General features: G+C 39.7%; 1 protein-coding gene across 2 annotated transcripts in view; it reads left to right on the plus strand.

Moving 5' to 3' along the window:
- LOC118814485 (tripartite motif-containing protein 16-like) overlaps positions 1-2,285 on the plus strand; it is an 8,650-nt gene extending 6,365 nt beyond the window's left edge. Inside the window, exon 7 of one of the 2 annotated variants that reach the window (XR_005007723.1) lies at positions 1,400-2,285. The gene's annotated coding sequence lies outside the window, so the exon portion shown is untranslated. Of the gene's footprint in view, positions 1-1,241; positions 1,337-1,399 lie in introns of those variants that run through there. The other variant, XR_005007724.1, reaches the window with a different exon arrangement.
- The last annotated feature ends 6,586 nt before the right edge of the window (positions 2,286-8,871 follow it).

Here is an 8,871-nt window from a genome sequence, read left to right on the forward strand (position 1 = left end):
TGAAAAGAAGAATAAGTTAACACACATACTAATTGATCTGACTGTAGGTAGGTGAGATTATCTGGCAACCTAAGACTAATAAACTGCATTTATGGATCATTAACCACTGAAAGAGAGCTTGATCAGCTCCATCTTAAATGAAGCCACATTACCTACTGTGTTTCTCTACAGCAGCACCAGTTTTATCACTAAAGACTATTTTTACTAAGTGAGTGTTCAGATTCTTAAATGAACAGTATTTGATGATCACATTACCAACAAGAAAATACTTAATACTGTTATGGATAAACATGGACATGTGGAAGCTTTGTGTGTCTTCAGCTGTACAGTAGAGCACATTGCTGAGTGTGTTACTCAGTCACTGAATGGGTCTCTAGACAGAAACTCTTTCATTGGGTGATTGTAATAAATATAATGTCTCCAATTTGCTCACAAATGTTCAACAATCTGTTTATTTGTGTTACAGTAATGTAACTAATGTCTTTATATCCAGATCTCTTAGACATCAGGGCTGGTCTGACTATAATATAGTGCATCTACTTCCTAGAAATATAGACAATTAACTAGATATATGAAACTAACAGGCTTAATCCTAGAAGTGTTCAATATGTGGTTCAGTGTAAAACTCAATGAACTTTGCTCTGATCTGAATAATTAAGACATTTTCTTTGATGGACAGAGACTAAATATAACTTATAGAAACTATTTATTGACAATAACTAATTTTATTTTGAGTTTATAATACCAGTAAAAAATAGAACTGTTTCTAAATAAACCAAAGATTTTTTGATATGACAAAATGTTTGAAAACAAGCATTTATTATTATTATTATTATTATTATTGTTGTTGTTGTTGTTGTTGTATAAAATGTTTCTATTCTAATGATATAAAGTGAGCAAACATGGCATAAACTGGAATCACACAGTTTCTTTGGAATTTAAATATAATATAATATAACGTCAAATTTTCCCCTCCTTGGAACTACAACCATGAAAAATCCCAGACAATTATTTCTCCTCCACCAAACTCTGCATTCAGGCTCTGTTTTCATGCATCCACCAAACTCAAATTCATCTGTCAGAGTGCCAAATAGTGAAGGATGATTCATCACTCTAGTAAACAAATTTGCACTGCTCTAGTCCAGTAGTGCCATGTTTGACACCCCTCCAGCTGATGCTTCTCATTGCGCACAGTGATCTTAGACTTGTGTTCTGCTGTTCTGCTACTGTGGTCATTATAGAAACCATCCATGAAGCTCCTAACAAACAGTTCTTGCGCTGACGTTGCTTCCAGATGTGGTTTGGAGTTGATGATGATGAGGGCTATAACTGAGCACAGCACTCAGCAGTCCTGCTCTGTGAACTTGTGCAGCCGACAACTGAGCTTTCCTCTTCACAGTAACAGCACTGACAGGTGACTGGGGCAGCTCTGGCAGGGCAGACATTTGACAAACGGACCAGATGAAAAGGCATCGCTTTAAAGGTTACTTGGCTCTTCAGTACGACCCATTCTACAAAGAAGGTAGGTCTTTGGAGACAGTATAGATCTGTGCTTGATTGTATACACCTGTTAGCAATGGATGTGACTTCAATAGCCAAACCCACTAATTAGAAGGGATGTCCACATACTTTTGGCCATGTAGTACTTTTATCTGGCACTCCTACCAAACTTTCAACATTTTGATATTTTCCTACTAGGTCATGCTGTAGGACGTTGCTTTTCAGGTGATTTTTCTTTTTTCTTTTGCTCCTGTTTTAATATGTCTAAATTCTGGACGTATCACTGAAAAATATCATTTGTAGAGTTGATAGTTGTGACACTTCTCCAGTAGATGGCATGAGATACCACAATAAAAGTACTGTTGCAACAGTCATTGTAACATTTTACCTGGATCTTTAATTCTTTCTGTCTTTATTGTTTTATTATTCTCTTTTTCATTCCTTCTTTTTTCTCCTTTTTTTGGAATAAATGTTCAAGACTATAAATGTCTTGCCTTCCAAGTGTGTATGCTTCAGAAAAGGCAATTCTACTGAAGTTGTTCGCAAGGCAATCACTGTATTATCTCTATTATTCTTCTTCACCAAACAGCTATAACCAACTAACAGTAGTGAAACTATGAATGAAAATTAAAATCTACCATATGAAAAAAGTCACCTTCACCTTTATTCCACATTAAAAGTCAAACTTAATGTGGATCAGTTATTTAACATCAAGTTAACATGTTTGCCAAAGTAAACAAATTGTTTTGCTTTTATGATGGCAAACCGTGTTAATTATCCAAAGTTAGTAGCCTTTGATCATTTATCGTCTTGCTTAACCCTTGTGTGGTGTTCAGGTCTGTGGCACCCATTTTCAATGTTTACCAAAAGAAAAAATGATGTGATTTATTATTATTTCAACCTCAGATTCTTGGCCTTCGCTCATTTTCTGTGAAGAACATATTAAATAACACATGTTCAGTGTCTTCACTCTGCTCACCCCCCACACATTTATATTACACATGTGGTGTTGGGTGAACCCGCGGGGAATAAAAGTGGGCAGGTGCTGTGTGCTTCACTCTAGTCTCCTCCTACAGGGCCTGCTGTTAGTGTGTGTGTATGTCTGTGTGTGTATATGTGTTTGTGTATGTGTGTGTGTTTATATATGTGTATATGTGTATTTGTGTGTGTGTCTGTGAGGGTGGACAACATGGACTGGCTGCTGACTGGCTACAGCTGCTAAAGGAGAAGGTGGTGGGTCCACCAGACCACTGAGTAACAAACACATCAACACCTCACAAGGGTTAATAACATTTCCCAGCTGAGTCTGTGTGTGTGTTTAATTATGTAGGCAAATGCCCACATTTGGAGGTGAAATGCATCACAATCTGGACACTCTGGACCCCTTAAATCAGATTTCGAAGTGTCGTTTGCATCACTCACAATGTGACAAACACCGCTAATGCCAAATCCAGAGTGACGGAAGTGCTGGGATTCAAATGGCACGCCAAAGATTCATGTTTGTGCCAGAGAATTTTAAGTTTGAGGGGTGAGATCATCCACCTCCATCTCTGCTACATCCACGCCCACATTGATACCACGGCAACCCACACAAATCTGATGTGATCACTTGCAGATAACAGTGTCAGTCGTTTCAAAAGATCCGATTTGCCTGCAGTCTGAACATGAGCCTTAGATGCGATTACGAAAGTAGCTCTCCAGTTTTCTTCAATAGACACATGACTTTTTCCAACAAAACCTCACGATTGATCCAGCACCACCCACCCCAAACCCAGCGTAGAGCGGCTGAGTGAATGTGGTGTGGACTGTGTGTAGGAGGGTCATTGTGTCAGAGATGCTGTAGAAGGACAGAGTTCCTGCACTGTGATCCACATACACTCCTATTCTGGAGGATGATGGTCCTGAGATCTCAGTCTGAATGTTGTTGTGCCAGAAAGTGAGAGAAGAAGAACAGTCCAGACTCCAGGACTGACTGTTGCATCCAGACTCACTCTCCTAACACCCACCTCTCCTGCTGATCTGTTTATATGAGACTGATACGAACACCCACCCCATTCAGTTCCACTCAACCTCCCAGTAACAGCGTCTACTGAGACCGTCTTTACACAACACCTGATTCCAGCTTTCAAATCAGAGATTTTGGATGATCAGAGATTCTCACTCCATTCGATCCCTTTGTTCTTCTCAGACAGGCTGAGGAGATGATGCGTTGTGTTGGGATCCAGAGACGGCTCTGAGAAATCTAAAAAAAAGTAAGCTTTCAGAGAAATAATAATATCTCTATATTAAACAGTTTGCACTCTAACCAATATTCACAAAGGACATGTTACAGTCTGAGCTAATATTGTAGTTATTATAGTGCCGACATCAGATAACTTCTTTTTTGGTGGGAAACAACGACCCCATAAAGGATTTCTGCAGTAAAAGTATCCCTCCTCTCCCGTTGGGTTACAGCATCTGACCGCACTGTGGCTGGACTTTTCAAAGCTTCTCAATGGCTGCTTTGAAAGAATGCATTTGTGGGCAGAGCATGGATTGGTCAGTTCTGTGAGTTTAGACTGAGAAATCTAGTCTTGATGAGTTCAGGTTTGCTCCTTCCGTCTTGTTCAACATGAGCTCCTGTGACGTTCTGGAAATGTGCACAAGCTGGGTGGATGCAGCCTGTATGAGTGTGTGCGTGCGTGCATACTTAAGTATCCATGTTCTAGAATATTCTGAAACTGGTGGTGATCGTTCAGTTGGCTGATAAGTCGCTATGATTTGATTTGAAGGTTTAGAATGAACACTGGTGTGTCTTTTGATTGTTTGCAGGAATATTGATCGGGGTAAGAGGATGTCTTTTGATTGTTTTCTCCAAGCCAGGCCCATTTTCTGCTTTAGGTGGGGCTCTGTTATCTGCTGCCCTCTTGTGACCATAGTGTGAACTGCAGATGAGTCAGGTTTCTGTGTGAAAATTGCTCATTTTTTTCTATGCTTATGACCTACAGTACCAGTCAAAGGTTAGAAGACATGTATAAAGGATGTGTCTTTCTCGTTTTAGATCAGTGATGAAGATGTGAAAAATAACATGAACATTAAAAAAGCCTATTAAAGTTTGCACATATTCAACTTCTTTATTTATATTCGTCTTAGAAACAAATGTCAAGCATTGAAGGACCAGCTGAAAGATCTGTGGTCCCCCAAACTGGTTCTGGAGATCTACTTCCCTGTTGAATCCAGTTCCAACTACATCTTCTCCAGCTGATTAACTTCTTCAGAAGGCCTTGATTGGCTGGGTCAGATCATTTTAGTGTTAGGTGAGGAATGGGCAGAATGTTAGATGCAGGTTGGAAAGTAGATCTTTAGGAGGACAGTTGGTGACCACTCCGTTAAAAATGCAATGTAAACCAGTCGGGTGAGTTCAAACTTTTGACTTGAATCATTTCACCTTTGACGGTAATGACTGTGGACAGCACGGTGGCGCAGTGGGTAGCACTGTCGCCTCACAGCAAGAAGGGCCTGGGTTCATTTCTGTGTGGAGTTCTCCCCGTGTCTGTGTGGGTTTCCTCCGGGTACTCCGGTTTCCTCCCACAGTCCAAAAACATGCAGTCAGGCCAATCGGACATGCTAAATTGCCCCTAGGTGTGTGTGTGTGTGTGTGAATGTGTATGTCTGTATGTCTGCCCTGCGCTGGACTGGCGACCTGTCCAGGGTGTATCCTGCCTTCTGCCTGATGACAGCTGGGATAGGCTCCACTGCGACCCAGAAGGATAAGCGGTTTAGATGATGGATGGATGGATGGATGGAAATGACTGTGGTGGTATTTAATAGCTTCTGCTCCCTTAGTCTGCATCTAAACCCGTCTCGGAGCCTCTTTGGTACCTCATTGGTTCATTGCTCCCTGTTACTGAGTTTAAAATGCATAGCGTCATGTTGGAAGGAGGCTGTCCTGCTGTATGATAGGTGTATAGTCATGTTCTAGAGTGTGAGCGGTGGTTGACTGTGTGGCTGCATCACTTCAGCTCTTGCAAGTTCTACAACAATCACAGCAGCAAGACAGATTGTTCTTTTATAGTGAAGTAAATACAGAAATTCCCGATGGGTGTTCATTCGTGAGTGTGAGATGTCTAATGTTTTTGCCTTTTACCCGATGGATGCTGTTTATTTTGATACTGAACAACATTTTTTTTTTCCTTTCTTTTTGTGGATGGATTTAGGGTGAACTCAGTACCATGCATGATTGAAAACCCTTACTGGGAGAAAGGGTTGCCACTTTTCAGTATTTTGAAAATCATGAAATTATGAATAACATGTATTTAAAGATGTAAATGGTGTGAAATGAAAAGAAGCATCAGCAGAGCTTCTCCTGGAGGAGAGACAGGAGAGCTCTATGTGAGACAATAAACCAGTCCTGTTACATGAACGAATGTGGTGATGCTGTTTTTGTTTTGCTTTTCCTGAGAAAGTGCCACGCCCACTTACCAACTCAGTGATGGTGACAGGAACCAGGGGTACACCTACTCAAGGTTGGATATACTTAATTACTGAACCACTTAATTATGCAGAAATCTTAAAATGTCTGGAATGTCCAGTGCTATTATAATATAACATATAAACCAAATGGGAATGGTTGGTTTATTATAAAAAACACGGCCAAGTCAGTCCTAAATGGTTCTAATAAGACAAAAGTTCTTCTCTTGAGTGATGTCATGCTCTAGCTAAAGTTGGAAAGACTGGATGATACAACCTCATTTCCAAAAGTTGTGACGCTCTGCAAAATGTAAATAAAAACAAAATGCAATAATGTGCAAATCATTTAAACCCCATATTTAATTGAAAATGGTACAAAGACAGCAAATCAGATGTGAAAACTTGTTTTTTGAAAAATATTTGCCCATTTAGAATTTGATGCCAACAACGCGTTTCAAAGAAGTTGGGATGGGGGCAACAAAAGGCTGGTAAAGTCGAGTAATGCTAAAAGAACACCTGGTGGTTGATTGGCAACAGGTCAGTAACATGATTGGGTATAGAAAAGCATCTCAAAGAGTCTGAGTCTTACAAAAATAAAGAGGAGGAAGGTTCACCACTCTGTGAAAGACTGCATAAGCAAATCGTGCAACAATTCAAGAATAACATTTCTGAACATAAAATAGCAAAGAACTTTTGCTTTTCATCATCTACGGTACAAAACATTTAAAGGTTCAATGAATCTGGAGAAATCTCTATATGCAAGGGACAAGGCCAAAAACCAGTATTTGCTGGCTGTGATCTTTGGATTCTCAGGCGGCACTGCATTAAAAACAGACATGATCCTGTGGTGGAAATCACTGCATGGGCTCAAGAACACTTGTGAAAACCACTGTCTGTGAAAACAGTTCGTCGCTGCTTTAAAACTCAAAAATGCAAAGAAGAAACTGTACATAAACAGGATCCAGAAATGCTGACACCTTCTCTGGGCCAGAGCTCATTTTAAATGGACTGAGGCGAAGTGGCAAAGTGTCCTGTGGTTCGACGAATCAACATTTGAAATTCTTTTTGGAAATAATGGACACTGTGTCCTCTGGGCTAAAGACGACTCAGCTTGTTATCAGTGCACAATTCAAAAGCCAGTATTCATGATGGTATAGGGGTGCATTAGTGCACATGGCATGGGTGACGTGCTCATCTGTGAAGGCACCATAAATGCTGAATGATATGCATGTTTTGACAACATATGCTGCCATTCAGACAACGTCTTTTTCAGGGAAGGCCTTGATTATTTCAGCAAGACAGTGTAAAATCACATTCTGCATGTATTACAACAGCACTGCTCTGTACTAAAAGAGTCTGGGTGCTAAACTGGCCTACCTGCAGTCCAGACCTGTCACCACTGAAAACATTTGGCACATTATAAAATGAAAAATACAACAAAGGGGACTTTTAACTGTTGAGCAGCTGAAGTCCTGTATCAAACAAGAATGGAAAACATTTCACTTTCAAAACTACAGCAGTGTCTCCTCACTTCCCAAACGCTTACAGAGTGCTGTTAAAAGAAGAGGTGATGAAACTCAGTGGTAAACAGGCCCCCGTCCTGACTTTTTTGGAACATGTTGTTGCCATCAAATTCAAAATAGGCAAATATTTTTCAAAAAACAATAAAATTTCTCAGTTTCACCATTTTTGATGATTTGTTGTCTTTGTAGTATTTTCCTTTAACAATATGATTTACATGATTTGCAGATCATTGCGTCCTATTTTTATTTGCATTCTGCACAGCGTCCCAACTTTTTTGGAAATGGGGTTGTATATTAATGATGCATGTGAAACTAATGATACTTGTGAATAACATTATTCAGATTTTCGACTGCAGTCCATCATGGCATACCATTTTCAATATTCATAACTCATGAGGTGGACGGTGCACTAAAACCTGGAAAAATTGCTACCACATGTAGAGATGGAAATCACAGCAGAGCAGGGGATTTTCCCAACTTGGTTCTCCTGCTCTAGAACAGCAGCAGAGAACTTATTTCAGCATGCAGAGTATATTTTTCAGCCACTGAAGTGTGGCGTTCACTTTTAACTGAGATCAAACAGAATTTAAAGTAAAATGTGGGATATTTCAGTAATTTCCTGAATTCTTCAGTTGTGTTTATGCTGTGACCCAGATTTATTGGTAAAATCATAAAGATCTGTCTTTGCATAGAAATGTTTAATGCAGAAACCTGGCAATTCGCTTTATAAGTAGCCTATCATAATCTGATCAGCTGCGAGTATAATGATAATTTCCTTTAGCTCCCCTATGGAAATTTGTAGCACCAAGCTAGCGGGTCATCTAATCATATTTGATACCAACTGCAGCTTAAACATGAGCATGTGAAGCTCATATCAGCCATTTAAAAGACATTCTTTATGTGCAGTTTTACCTTAAATCCATCTTTAAAGGTAGATTCTCAATATTGTTGAAGCAGCTTGTTAGCCTGTTAGCTACCTGCTAGCCTCATCTAGTGAGGGCAGAACAGAGTCAGTATAAAGTATTAACTGGTTATAGAAGGCTTGTTAACAGAACCCAGTGATCTTCATTTGGTTGCACTTTATAGATGAGGATTTCAGCAATAACAAGCTTCAAGCTATGAAATGCTATTGTACTGGAGGTGAGAATGTACGGTGTCCATTTCCCAACAAAAAAGTTTGGCCCAACGAATTAACTAGCTCAGTTAACCAGGTATTGAGTGAGTTAAAGCTAGAAATATTAACAGGCTAGTTGGCTACCAAGTTAGCTGATACTTTACATAATAGTTGGCATAATAACTAACTAATATTTCATAACTTTGAACTTTTGGAGTCAGTTTAATCCAGTGGCTTCTTTCTCCACCTCCTCTCTGTGACACACTAACCAGCAGAAAACCAGGA

Source organism: Colossoma macropomum, unplaced genomic scaffold (genome assembly GCF_904425465.1).
Source record: "Colossoma macropomum unplaced genomic scaffold, Colossoma_macropomum, whole genome shotgun sequence".
NCBI classification, from domain to species: domain Eukaryota; kingdom Metazoa; phylum Chordata; class Actinopteri; order Characiformes; family Serrasalmidae; genus Colossoma; species Colossoma macropomum.